Here is a 14,210-nt window from a genome sequence, read left to right on the forward strand (position 1 = left end):
AAGTGTCTCATATGTTCATCTGACAACAAAAAACAACAAATTTTTGTCTCCCGAGGTGGGCAAACAGACACAAAAGGTTTGAGCACCAATACCAAATTTAGCAGTATGGCAGACCAGTAGCAGGAGAGACTGAAGCCTGTTATTAGAATCTAAGGCCCAGTGGGCCGACACAACGATTTGTACCGATAAGACAAAGACAGCTGTGTTTTATCCTGGAATACATTTCTTTTACATTTTCTTGAAATGTTTTTCATTGTAGCACTTTTACCTCCAACTAGGGGTGCAACGATACACAAAATTCACAGTTCAGTTCGGTTCGATACTTTGGTGTCACGGTTCAATATTTTTTTAGAGACAAAAATGTTCATGCCTTTTTAATTTGTCATTTATTAAAATTATAAATATATATTTTAACTTAAAAGTACAGTTTTTAAATTTAATGTTGCTGAAACAACAAAAAATAAATAAATCTGTAGATAACAGCAATGTTATGTTTGTCCATACTGCCTGCTGTTGCTGCTGTTACGGAGAGTTCCAGCAGGTGTCGCTGTGGTTCTCTCTGGGTTATGTGTACTTCCTGTTATGAATGTACGAACGTTCATGTTGGCTGCTAATAAATGCCTGGCATACAGTTACAGCGGACTGATTATTGTAAGCAAACCTACATGGTGTCAGAAGTGGGATGTATTAGAAAGCTTGCACAGTCCAAGAAGAAAAGGGGAGCCGGTAAGGACGACGAAAAAAGCAATCTCCGCACAACATGGCGGAGGGATTCCGGCGCCCAGATCCTCTCATCTTTGACAGCAACGTCGCTGAAAACTGGCGTAAGTTCGAGCGCGAATATGATCTCTTTCTCGCCGCTGCCCACAGTGACAAAAATGCTAAGACTAAGGCCTATATACTCCTCAATCTGGCGGGATCAGAGGCCATTGAAAGAGAGCGATCATTCACGTATGCCCCTGCAGTCATATAAGCTGAAGGCGTGGTAGAAGTCTCCGCGGAATCGAGAGAAGACCCTGCATGTCTAAAGAGAAAGTTCAGGGAGATCTGCAACCCAGAGACCAATGTCATAATGGAGAAGCATAACTTTAACAAAAGACAACAGAAACCATTGAAGCATATGTGAGCACGTTAAAGAACATGGCCAGAACTTGCAGCTTTGGTGCACTACAAGACGAATTAATCAGAGACAGATTAGTATGTGGTATAACCAGTGACAGCGTCAGACGTTCCCTGCTTAAAGAGACGGAACTCACTCTTGCCAAGGCGGTGCGTATATGCCAAATAAGCGATCTCACAGATCAACATAGCAAAGCCCTCTCTACACCAAAGCATATTACATCTGCTTGTGTGGACACTGTACAGATTAAACATGGAAAGTTCGAAAGGAAAACAAATAAGCCTCTAACGAACATTCAAAATTGCAGAAACTGTGGCGGTTCTTTTCCAGCCACACGGGAGCAATGTCCTGCTTTCGGACAAGAGTGTCACGTCTGCAAAAAATACAATTATTACAAAAAACAATGCAGATCAGCAAAACCACATCAAAGAGGCAAACAAGTGAACCAAATTTCAGAGGATACTGACCCAGACAGTGATGAGACATTTTGCATTGAGCACCTAACAACGAAGGGCGAGAACAATCACAATAAAGAAGGATACTGCACAGTCAAAGTTTTTGAAAAGGCCCTCAAACTAAAAGTAGACACTGGGGAAAAGTGCAACGTAATCTCACTAGACACTTACAGAAACATCTGCAACAACGAAACCCTACCCCAGTCACGAAAACAGATAAATCTCGTTGCTTTTGGAGGCACGAAGATCAAGTCCACAGGCACAGTTACTCTCAAATGCAAGTTGGCTGGACAGTTATATGACCTGCAATTCCAAGTTGTAAAACACGATGTGCAATCCATCATCGGATTAAAGGACAGTGTGCGAATGAAACTGGTTAGTTTCAGCAAGGAAGTCTACCATGTTGACACAGATCAGAATGAGACACTAGCGCAGAAAATGTTTCACGAATATGCAGACCTGTTTAAAGATGAAGTCGGTGACTTACCTGTAACCTACTCAGTGAAACTCACTCCAAACGTGTCACCTATCATCAACCCTCCACGGCGCGTTCCTGTTCCTATGCAGAAAAGAGTTAAAGAGGAACTCCAAAGAATGCAGGAATTGGGAGTAATTGAACCAGTGGAGGAGCCCACAGAATGGGTATCCAACATGGTCGCGACACACAAAAAGAATACTGACGATGTTCGTATCTGCATTGATCCAAGGGATCTGAACAAGGCACTAATGCGACCTCACCATCCCATGCGAACTGTGGAGGAAGTAGCTGCTCAGATGTCTGGAGCGACCATCTTCTCAGTTCTGGATGCAAAGAGCTCTTTCTGGCAAATCAAACTAGATCCTGCCTCATCTCTCCTCACTACATTTGCAACACCCTTCGGCAGATTCAAATTCCTGAGGATGCCCTTTGGCATCAACACCGCTTCTGAAGTCTTCCAGAGAGCCATGGAACAGATATTCATGGGATATCCATGCGCAGTGATTGTGGACGACATCCTAGTGGGAGGCAAAGGAATAGAGGAGCATGACAAAAATTTGAAAAAAGTTCTGGAGCGGGCCAGACAAATAAACCTCAAACTGAATCCAAAAAAGTGCAAGTTCAGACTTAAAGAAGTGAGCTATGTGGGACACATATTCACTGACGAAGGACTAAAAGCAGATCCACCACCAGAGGACAAGACGTCTCTCCAACGTTTCCTTTGAATGATCAATTACCTGGGCAAGTTCATCCCAAACTTAAGTGAACTGTCAGCACCACTTCGTCAGCTGCTTCACAAGGATGTGGTGTGGAGCTGGACTCAACATCAGCAGGATGCTTACGACAAACTTAAAGCGTGCCTCACCAGCCCACCAGTACTTCAATACTATGACATGCACAAGCCAGTGACTCTCACATGTGATGCTTCCCAGCATGGTCTAGGGGCTGCATGCCTTCAGGACGACAAACCTGTAGCGTATGCATCAATGACTTTAACTCCAACGGAAAGAAGGTACGCTCAGATAGAGGAGTTACTAGCTGTAGTGTTCGCATGTTACAGATTTTACGACTACATCTATGGAAAGCCAGTGGTGATTGAAACTGACCACCAGCCTTTGGTCACAATCCAAACCAACCCTGAAACTACACCAAATTCCTGATCTTCCCTGATCCATCACAGCCACAGACATATTTGAATGGGACAACCGCCACTACCTTGTGCTCGTGGATTCATATTCTGGATGGTTTGAAATAGATAAACTTGAAAACCTAACATCTGCCTCAGTCATTAACAAACTCAAACGCCACTTCTCAGTACATGGGATACCACAAAAACTGTACTCAGACAATGGCACCCAGTTTATCAGCCAGACCTTTCGTGAGTTTGCCACACACTAGGAGTTTGTACATGTCACAAGCAGCCCTGAGTTTCCTCAGTCAAATGGACTCAGTGAAAGAGCTGTCCGGAGTGCTAAAAGACTCCTCGAAATAGGGCTGAAAAGGATGAGCCAATTGTTTTGTAAAATTGGTGCAGCTTAACTGGTTTGGTGTTTGTCCGTCAGAAACACAAAAGAGCACTTTTTTTGTAGAACATGCAAGCGGTCGTCGTTATTGCCGTATTTGTCGGACTAAGGTGCTTGTAAATCTAGGAGTAATCTGGGTCCTAAACTCCGTCCATTAAAGTCCAGAAGTCAAACGAACATCACTGAGAGTTTAAAACTGTCTAAATTATTTCACCTTTAATGAAATGATCAGCATTGCTACTTTACCAGGTGTAACTATTTAGTTTAACGTCCAGGCATCCATGAAAACAGAATTCATTACATTTAACGGAGTTAGAAGTTAGCAGGAAGTTAGCGGAAGTTAGCTCGCTAGTTTCGCTAGTTACCTAAACATGATGTAGCATGTTCTGACTGAGAGATTTCTGAAAAAATTCAAACTTACAGCTCTGCTATCACTTCCAACATAAATGGAGATAGGAAACTAAACAGCAGTGACGTTTGTAGGGTTACTGAAGGTGGGCTAGCTGGTATATAATGATGTGCTACGTGATCGCTAGCGACACAGCTATGTTAGCATAACATAAACAGTGAAGCTTGGAGGATGAACGCTAACTTTTATCCACTCGATAAAAGTTAATGTGAAGCTTCCTGATGGTTAGAGACAAATGCAATTGCATAGCAGGATGCTGTAAACGGACCAAACTTCAGTCAGGAGAACAACTGAGTTAATCCATCCACAATAGAAGGTTAGTCATTAACATACTACAACAACATGGGAATAGAGCAGCTGTGATAGAATACAGCATTAATGAATCAATGGTACAGAAGTGGAGGAAGCAAGAAGAATGAGTTGAATAAAGTTTGATTTATCTAACTGCTTTTTCGCGTAATGTGCCTTATAATCCCGTGCACCTTATGGTCCGAGAAATACATATTTGACTTTTTTATTTGGCACACTGCAGTATAATGTTGCAAAGCACCTCTTTTTAACTTCAGTGGATATTATACATGGTTATGCTCAGGATATGTCAGCCCATTTCTACTGGAAATGCCTTTTGGTTAAACTTTCAGCAAGGAATTTGCATTTGCACTGTTAAATGTTTATATAGCTTTAATGCCTATAAAAACAGCTGCTTGTTTAAGTAAAATGAATGGATCGGGGTTTTTTGCGCTAGTAAAGTTGTGGAGTTGTATTTTGTCTCGCAGAAATTATATCGTTAGTTATATCGTTATCGCAAATTTTCAAATATATATCGTGATATATATTTTTGGCCATATCGTCCTGCCCTACCTCGAAACATCAAAAAGAGATGGAACTGATTTCTATTTGAACCTGTTACATCTACGCAACACGCCACGAGACAACATTCTTGGTTCACCAGCACAGAGGCTGCTATCAAGCCGAACGCGGTCAACCCTTCCTGTGTGCAGAAAACTGCAAACACCAACAGCAAAAGTGACAACCACTATCAAAACTCAACTCACAAAAAAGCGTAGAATTCAAAAACAGCACTACGACAAGTTCAGCAAGCTGCTCAGTCCATTAACGCCAAACCAGGTGGTGAGATTACAAACACTGAGAGGACATGACAAGATTGGAGTTGTAAGTAAGGTATGTGCTGAACCTTGCTCTTATGTCGTTGAGTCGGGTGGAAAAGAATACAGGCGCAACAGACAACATCTTCTGCCTGTGAGCAAGCCTCAACCCGAAAAGCTCGCTACAACACAAAACAAACTGGACACATCTCCAGTGGCGTGTCTAGAAAATTTTTGTTTGGGGGGGGGGGGGGGGGGGGGGGGGCAGGTAGGGACACAGGTTTGGAGAAGGGTGGCAGATGTAATTGGCAGATAATGTTAAAAAAAAAAAAAAAATCTACCAACCGTTAACCATAATTCAATAACCCTATAAATCTAATAACCAAATGCGCTTTTAACTCTTATTAGAATGAGATTTTAACCACTACGGTGCAAAGTTTTTAGATACTGCGTTGATAAAGTACAAGAGATACAATCGGTGCTTTGTCAGTGTTTATTATTATGTTAACTTTATCTGCCTATTAAAAAAAGGCAGATTAAAAAAAGAAAATAATCTTCTTACAAACCTGTGTTTTGAAACAGGAAAAAAGTGGGGAAACAAATGAAAAGACTAAAATTTGAATGAAACCTGAAAGCAAGTAAATACTTTCTATGCTGCCTTATGGTAAACTTTGGTAATACTGATACATAAAGAACGACACTGGCTGATGATGAAATACAGTCAGCTGGCATAGTGACACTGCCAGTATTAACCTGCAGGGCTGGACTGGGACAAAAAAAAAAAAAAAAATGGGCATTTTGACTAGAGACCGTCCCACCAGGTATTAAAGCCATAAAGCCTTTGAATGAAAACAAACACTGTTGTGACAGTGATGTACACTGTCTTTTTGGTATATGTATGATTTCTATACATTTTACATCAGATAAAAACTTTGTTTGCAAGATTCAGATAATTATTTAATAAAAGCGAGATATTTTAAATGATAATAAGAAAGAAAAGTATTTCTTTGTGTCCACCTTTCCCTGTCAATGCCCTACCTGGCCCCCTGGCATAACTTTGCTAGATCCGCCCCTGCACAGTTACCAGCTGTCAGCTACTTAGAAAAGGATCCTGGTGTTATTTGTCTCTCAGAAACAATTCATAACTTCCCTTCAACTCATTCATGTCACCTAAACGGTAAACCTGTTTCTTCATCACCTGTTCAGCTCTGATGATTCAGTAAGGACATCTCCTGGTTTCATCTGCATGTTTCCCTCTCACCACATATCCAAACCGATATCATGACCAGCAGCTTTTACAGCTGTGGCTCCAGCAAACATCAGCTGATACTAGAAAGTAATATTAAATAAATTCTAACAACAGCTGATCAAGCTTAAACGTGCTGCTGTTGTTTAGCGCGACATCCGCTGGTTTCCTCTTTCTGGCGCAAAGTGGGCTCTAAACAAGAGAGAAAAGCCAATCAGCTGATCATTGATCAGTTTCATGATTGAAGTAGGAACAGGAGAGGGAGAGGGAGAGAATGAGAGAAGAAGAGGCAGCTGTGCAGCAAAGACACAGAATAACTCCAGATTTGTGTCTTTTTTTCATTATAGCGAAAGTACAGGACAAACTGCATCTCTTCTCAGCTCAATACAAAACGTGTAATATTTTCTCTGAATGAGGGACCATTCCATTTTTAAGGAGCCGTTGGAAACTCTACTAACTAAACTTATGAATAAAGTTCACTATCAATAACATCATAGCACCCACCCAACTGCATAGAAACTCCGTCATGCTAGCTCACGCAGTACGAATTACTGTAACTGACTGTAAAAAGCCAGCACAACGAAAATAAACTCCACCTAAACTTGTTTTATATCTGACCCAGATAGACTGCAGGTCATAACTTCTTACCTGAAGTTCAGTTCACCTGACACTCGGACCAGCGGCCCTCATCCACCAGCTGGCCTCTGTGGAAGCTCCGCCACAGCCACCACCAAAAAACTGAATTAGTTTTACACATCGACCAGCATCTGGCCAATCCACCACCTCTCATTGTTCAAGCCATTACAAAAAAAAAAAAAAAAAAAAAAAAGTCATCAGCCCACCGGGCAAGTGCCAGGTTTGCCCGACGGCCAGTCCAGCTATGTTAACCTGCAACCAAATCTGCAGCTCCATACAGCTATGTTACGACTTGGATTATATCTTATAACTCATAACTCTTATGTTAGCTCCCCCCAGTAGCCTACTGTCTGATATATTCAACGGTTGCAATAATTCTTTGTGTTATTTTTTCCTTGGTATTCTAATTTTACCGAAGTTTACTAAACTCAACAAACTTAATATTACTTACAGGGACATTTATTCTCTCCTCATTTTCTTTCGCCGAAAAATTGTTTTCTGCGGTGCCGTGTTTCGTGCTTGGCTCTCCTACCTTTGCTAACGTGATGCTCATAGTGCAGAATAGTGCTGGGCGATATGACGATATATATCATGTGGACGATAGAAAAGTGTCTATCGTGCCATTTGTCTTCTATCGTTTCTAACTCAAATTCTACAAATTATTACATAAAATATATCATTAACCCTTTACAACCAGTCGGAGCAGGCACACTCCGTTTTCCGTAACTATTTTTAAATCCCTGTAGAACTGTAACTACTTAAGGTAGTGCAATAATGTTTTGGGGTTTGTTTGCATATGAAACCGGAGGAGTTGTACTTACATCTTATTCCATTAGCTTGCCCTAGGTCACGGTTTTCTTCCACATATAGCTTTGCAAAAATTGCATTAAAAGCACTTCCAGCAACAAAAACATAATATTCCGGACTTGCAGCAACAAAAATATATTCCAGAAACAGGCTTTGCCGATCTGATCAGCTGTTCATAACACTTCCTACATTGGAATATAAATCAGCGCGAACTATTGCATGTCCGCCATTACCTGTCCGAAACCGGAAGTGACGTCATTTTCGTGGAAAATGTAGTTTTTTAAGCTTCAAAGTCTACGTTGGTGTTTTTAAAAGTCATGTTTGACTTTATGCTCTTCTGTATCGTTTCTGGGATGCTTAGAAGTCAAATTACACTGTTGTAAATAGTTTATTTTGATGCACATGCTGTGTTTTTGCAAATTTGCATTCATTTATTTTCATTTTTCCTGTAGTATATAAAAATTTGTGTATCTCAAAAATAAAACTATGAAGACACTCAAAATAAATAAACGTAAAGATAAGCTCTGCCGGACTTGGTTCTATGGTAGGTGGCCTGTGCAAATATATTAGTGTCGTCTTCTCACTATACATACTCTTCACTTTATGCAAGAGAAAAAGTATTAAAAAAAATGATATTTTTCGCAAAGAAACTCTGTCTTGTGGTTTTGCAACATGGTGCTGCTTTACGTGCACCCGGATTTGCGACATGCTTTACAGTAACTCAAAACAAAGACTGCACCCTCTCCACTCGCTGTTTAAAGTCTGCATACTTTCCAGATGACCACAGTTCAGGTGGTATATCGTGATATATATTGTTATCGTGATATAAAATAATTCATATCGTGATAAATATTTTTTCCATATCACCCAGCACTAGTGCAGAAGCCGATGCTGCATTCACTTACACTCGGATATCTGAGCTTCACTGTGAAAACACAATCGTACGTTTGATATTTGATTGAATTTTATTGTTTTAGCTTTGGGGTGGCACCTGGGGTGGCCAGTCTGGTTGGGGGGGTGGCCTGTGCCCCCCCAGGCCACCCCGCTGGACACGCCACTGCACATCTCGACGAGCAGATTAAACTGAGCTCGATAAAACACAAACCGACGAACGTGAAACAATTCAAGTTCAACTTGACCCACCACAACTTGGCACAAAACAGTCAGAACAGGTGGTAACACCTACAAAATGCAGAGTACACTCTGATGACAACTTGTACCGAACCAGATCTGGTAGAGTGTCTAAACCGAATAGGAAATATGTGGATTAAAAGCACACTGGTGCTGTAATTTCAGTTTTGAAATGTGTTTTATCTCTTGTTATGTTAATGCATACTTGTCGCAGTTATGACAGTGATTGCCCTGAATTTTATTTGACATTTGAACCTTCATTTTTTTTGTGTAATCCATAACCTGATAAGTTCCTCCATTACGGTGTTGTTGTTTGATTTGGGTTTGCCTGAGAAGTGCAAAACTAAGAAGAAGAAAAAAAAACTGAAAAGGGGGATGTAGATAACAGCAATGTTATGTTTGTCCATACTGCCTGCTGTTGCTGCTGTTACGGAGGGTTCCAGCAGGTGTCGCTGTGGTTCTCTCTGGGTTATGTGTACTTCCTGTTATGAATGTACGAACGTTCATGTTGGCTGCTAATAAACGCCTGGCATACAGTTACAGCGGACTGATTATTGTAAGCAAACCTACAAAATCTATCTGATAGAGAAATCACTCATCTTTGGAAAAGAGAGTTTATTACAGAGAAATGGCTCTTTCCAAAATAAAAGCTATACTATACGTTTCTTCTGGGCTATATTCTCAGTAGCATATTAAACATATCAGGTCCCCATAGGGAGAATCATTTGCTAACGCCTGTCTAAATGACTCTGTAAAGTTTGTGGCATGCGTGCTTGTTGTTTTTGTCTGCTTCCACTTGTCTTTGCACTAGGATGATGTCGGCGTAAATGTGCAGTCATATTCGTTGTGTTCCTACTAGTGCTGTCAGCATTAATCTCGTTAAAATGACATTAACGCCATAACGCCGCAAATCTCCGTTAACGAGTTACCGCGGATCGCCTCGTGCGTGGGGCTGGACGGCGTCAAAACGTTAACAAGCTAACTGCGCTAACGCACTAGTTCCCACCAATTGAGCATTGCGTGGCACATCCGACATACTGTTTTACTTTTGTCCATGACGCGCTTACCATCAGGGTCATGCTTCTCATGAAAATCAAGACAGTTCCAAACGCCAGATCTGAATGAGGGTGGGGGAGGTTCAATTTCGGGTAGCGTTGATACAGTTGCCATGTTGCAACGAGCTTAGCTTCTGTCTTGCTAGCTTGCGCTGCGCTCAGTGGATCTGCACTCGACAGTGCAGCCTAGGCGGAGTAGTCGAACGCAGATCCACTGAGCGCTCAACACAGACAGCATCGTCGGAAGAAAAGTTGATAAAACAAATAAAAAATGTTGTATTGTTCGATACATATGCGTACCGAACTGAAAGCACTGTATCGAACGGTTCAATATCGATACAAGTATTGTTGCACCCCTACCGCCAACATGCTGTTTGTTTTTTTGTTTGTTTGTTTTTTTTAAAGAACACACACTTCCTTCACCTCTTCTACATTCCTATGTTTCTCCCAGAGCAGATCTGAGGGGCAGTCCCTCAGTCATACACATATACTTTTAATCTCACCGTTAAGGGGTGGTCCCCAGGAGTTTCACAGCATGGTTTAGCACAGTGGTTCTCAAACTGTGGTACACATACCACTAGTGGTACTTAGTCTCTCTCTGGTGGTACACGGAAAATGTCAATTTTTTTTAAAGACTAAACAATATGTAATTGTGGAGGTGTGCACAAGCGTTCTCGGGGCTCTTCTGGGAGAGAGGGTGGACCAGAAAACGTCTCCCCGAGCATGAGTCCTGTATAAAGAGCAGCCTTTCCTTGTTGCCAGTGGTCGCGGCCGCTTCTGCAAGTGAGTAGTAATCCTTTGCAGTCAGCAACAGTGAATTGGCGAAGCCAGCTGTAGGAGGAAGACTTGAGTGAAGAGGAATCCGCCGTCATCCGTCCCTAGCAAGGACAGTGTGCTCTACATGAGCCCAAGAGCAATACCATCACCCAGGCCCAAGAGAGAGAGAGGAGTTTCTCGGTCCGAGGGAGTAGCGCCGTAGACAAAATTGTTGGTACCCTTCAGTCAATGAAAGAAGAACTCACAATGGTCACAGAAATAACTTTAATCTGACAAAAGTAATAATAAATAAAATTCTATAAATCTTAACCAATCAAAGTCAGACATTGCTTGTCAACCATGCTTCAACTGAATTATTTAAATAATAAATGGATGAAATATCTCTGGACTAAAATGATGGTACCCCTAGAAAATGTGACCAAAGCGACATGTTAATCCAAGGTGTGTCCACTAATCAGCATCATAGGTGTCTACAATCTTGCAATCAGTCAGTGGGCCTATATATAAAACTCCAGGTGTTGTTTGGTGACATGGTGAGTACCACACTCAACATGGACCAGAGGAAGCAAAGGAAAGAGTTGTATCAGGAGATCAGAAAGAAAATCATAGACAAGCATGTTAAAGTTAAAGGCTATAAGACCATCTCCAAGCAGCTAGATGTTCCTGTGACTACAGTTGCACATGTTATTCAGAAATTTAAGATCCATGGAACTGTAGCCAACCTCCCTGGATGTGGCCACAGGAGGAAAATTGATGACAGATCAAAGAGACGGATAATCCGAATGGTAACAAAAGAGCCCAGAAAGACTTCTAAAGAGATCCAAGCTGAAGTTCATGCTCAAGGAACATCAGTGTCAGATCGCATGAGCTGTCGTTGTTTCAGCCAAAGTGGGCTACATGGCAGACGACCAAGGAGGACACCACTGTTAAAAAACATATCACAAAAAATCCAGACTGGAATATGCCAAACTACGTGTTGACAAGCCACAAAGCTTCTGGGAGAATGTTGTGTGGACAGATGAGACAAAGATTGAACTTTTTGCCAAGGCACATCAGCTCCATGTTCACAGATGGAAAAATGAAGCATATCAAGAAAAGAACATCGCCCCAACTGTGAAACATGGGGGAGGCCCGGTTATGTTCTGGGGCTGCTTTGCTGCATCTGGCACAGGGTGTCTTGGATCTGTGCAGGGTACAATGAAATCTCAAGACTATCAACGGATTCTAGAGAGAAATGTGCCGGCCAGTGTCAGAAAGATTGGTCTCAGTCGCAGGTCATGGGTTTTACAACAGGACAATGACCCAAAATACACAGCTAAAACCCAAAAATGGCTAAGAGGAAAACATTGGACTACGCCAACCCTCCCAATTTTTCTAGGAGAATCCAGAATTTCATTGCCCCTCCCGAAAATCTCCTGGAACCACCATTCTCCCAAATTTCTCCCGATTTTCCACCCAGACAACAAAATTGAAAAATCATATCAAAGAATTCCTAGCGTGGCCCAGCTAATTCCAGTTTCCAACAATGGCGGCAGCAACTTAGTTTTAATATTACTCTTATTACTCTTTCTGGGTTGCAAAATAAACTTTTAAAATATTTTCAGGTCAGAATGTAGCTGTGTAAACTTCAAATATCTGAGCCGGCGAGAACAGCGAACTCCTGGCGTCATCGTTTGCTACTCAGGTTAAACATGATATATAAGTCACTTAGACAACTTAAAAATATTATTGTTTGGCTTTTTTCAGTGTTTTGTTTGTTCCTGAGTAAATCGGTTAGGCTGAGATCAAAGTTATTAGATTAGATTAAATAAAACATTATTATTTCCTTTGGGAGGGTTCCTCTGGGGTTTTCACACAGCTGAAAACACGTCAAACAGAAAACTGATTAAACAAAAGTGTGAGATGGTCAAGAATTTACGCGTCCGGTTATATTTTAGATAGCAGGGAGCAGACGGCAGAGTTTCACTCCACCGAGAGAGCTCGTGACGTAATTCTGAAGGCTAGACCGTCCAGCTTCACAATCGCTCACTTCCAGCCTACCTGACTTTCAAAGGACCCCGGCCACGTGTACAAACAAACACACACACACACACACACACACACACACACACACACACACACACACACACACACACACACACACACACACACACACAGAGTGCCCTTTTGAATGTTGGCAAATATCTGTATGTGGTGTCTGTGAAGGTTCTCAGTCATCCAGGTCATCGTAGTCTAAGGAGCTTGGAAAGAAAAGCGTCTGGACTTCTTGAAATACATTTAAATCTGGGACTCTCCACCATTTGACCCTTAGAACGGAAGAAGCTTCTCGGATAAGAGGTGAAACGTCTTCATGTGTATGTGGTGTTAAATAGGCCTATACTACTGCGCTTTGATGTCGCTCGTAAGGGTGAAACTCACTGTGAAACGTTTGATAACCACTGCTACAGAACAATGGAGATTTCCCTTATATGGTAACACCTGCAACTCACGTGACGCCCAGAATTGTACAATACTGATGCTTGAGAGCGCGCGTGTGATGCAAGTATGTGTAGAGTGTTGAGCGCGTGATCAGTGGTGAGAAAAACAACTCACGAAACTTGACCTTTCTATACTCGTGGCTCACTTGCACTTCTAATCTATTCGTTTGCACACTTACACACACACAGCTGCTGTTTCCTGTTTTGCTACACTCTGGAGAGCCTCGCCTTTAACGGTCTTCTCTCACAGAGAGCAACAGAAAACTTCATTCAGAAAACTTTGAAAAACTCGAGATTGACTGAACTCAGTTCAAAGTTACCTTGGCACTTACCTTTAGATGTGAGAGGTACTGATGGTCCGCTTGAAGCTGACGCTCCGGTGCGTTTGTCAAAGATCAACACGCTGCTTCAGAAGCACTGTGTCGAGGCTTGATTCGTTTGGCCAGAGTCACGTGATTAGTGACGTCTGAAGCTTCATTTAGAATGTACTTTTTTTTACTGAACTTTATTGAGCACACAATGAGTATACAACATACAAACAGATGAAGTTTACGAAAGAACAGAACATGAACATACAAAACCAGGGGTAAAAAAATTATCATATGAGTATGCGCAAAAATTCACATATATATATTGTTCTGAGAGGCTTTTTGTTGGTTGAGTCTGATATTGATTGTATGTACAATTCCATATCCTTATAAAAAGGCAGAAATATGGTGTTTTATTAATAAACTTACATTTATGGATAAAAACATTTAGCTAAAAGTATTAACAAATGTATTTAAAAAAAACCATTTATCATTCTTCCTGGGGAACTTAAAGAAACATAATAAAACATTTTCCCATCATAAAGAAAACTCCATTAAAATATGGACAATAACAGAACTGCTAAATTCCTTCCAGAATCTCTGTGTAGAGGAACAGTACCAAAAAAGATGTGCCACAGTTTCTGGATGATCCCCACAGAAAGTGCAATTAGTATTTATGTCT

At 41.4% G+C, this 14,210-nt stretch overlaps 1 protein-coding gene across 5 annotated transcripts in view; it reads right to left on the reverse strand.

The window, feature by feature from the left end:
• LOC134634382 (putative zinc finger protein 702) overlaps window positions 1-13,655 on the reverse strand; it is a 21,469-nt gene extending 7,814 nt beyond the window's left edge. For 3 of the 5 annotated variants that reach the window (XM_065471668.1, XM_065471667.1, XM_063483561.1), the window contains exon 1: window positions 13,553-13,655. The gene's annotated coding sequence lies outside the window, so the exon portion shown is untranslated. Of the gene's footprint in view, window positions 1-2,062; window positions 2,135-13,540 lie in introns of all 5 variants that reach the window. The other 2 variants (XM_063483560.1, XM_063483563.1) reach the window with 2 other exon arrangements.
• Between the last annotated feature and the right edge of the window lie 555 nt (window positions 13,656-14,210).

This window comes from Pelmatolapia mariae, linkage group LG9, assembly GCF_036321145.2.
Source record: "Pelmatolapia mariae isolate MD_Pm_ZW linkage group LG9, Pm_UMD_F_2, whole genome shotgun sequence".
Taxonomy (NCBI): Eukaryota; Metazoa; Chordata; class Actinopteri; order Cichliformes; family Cichlidae; genus Pelmatolapia; species Pelmatolapia mariae.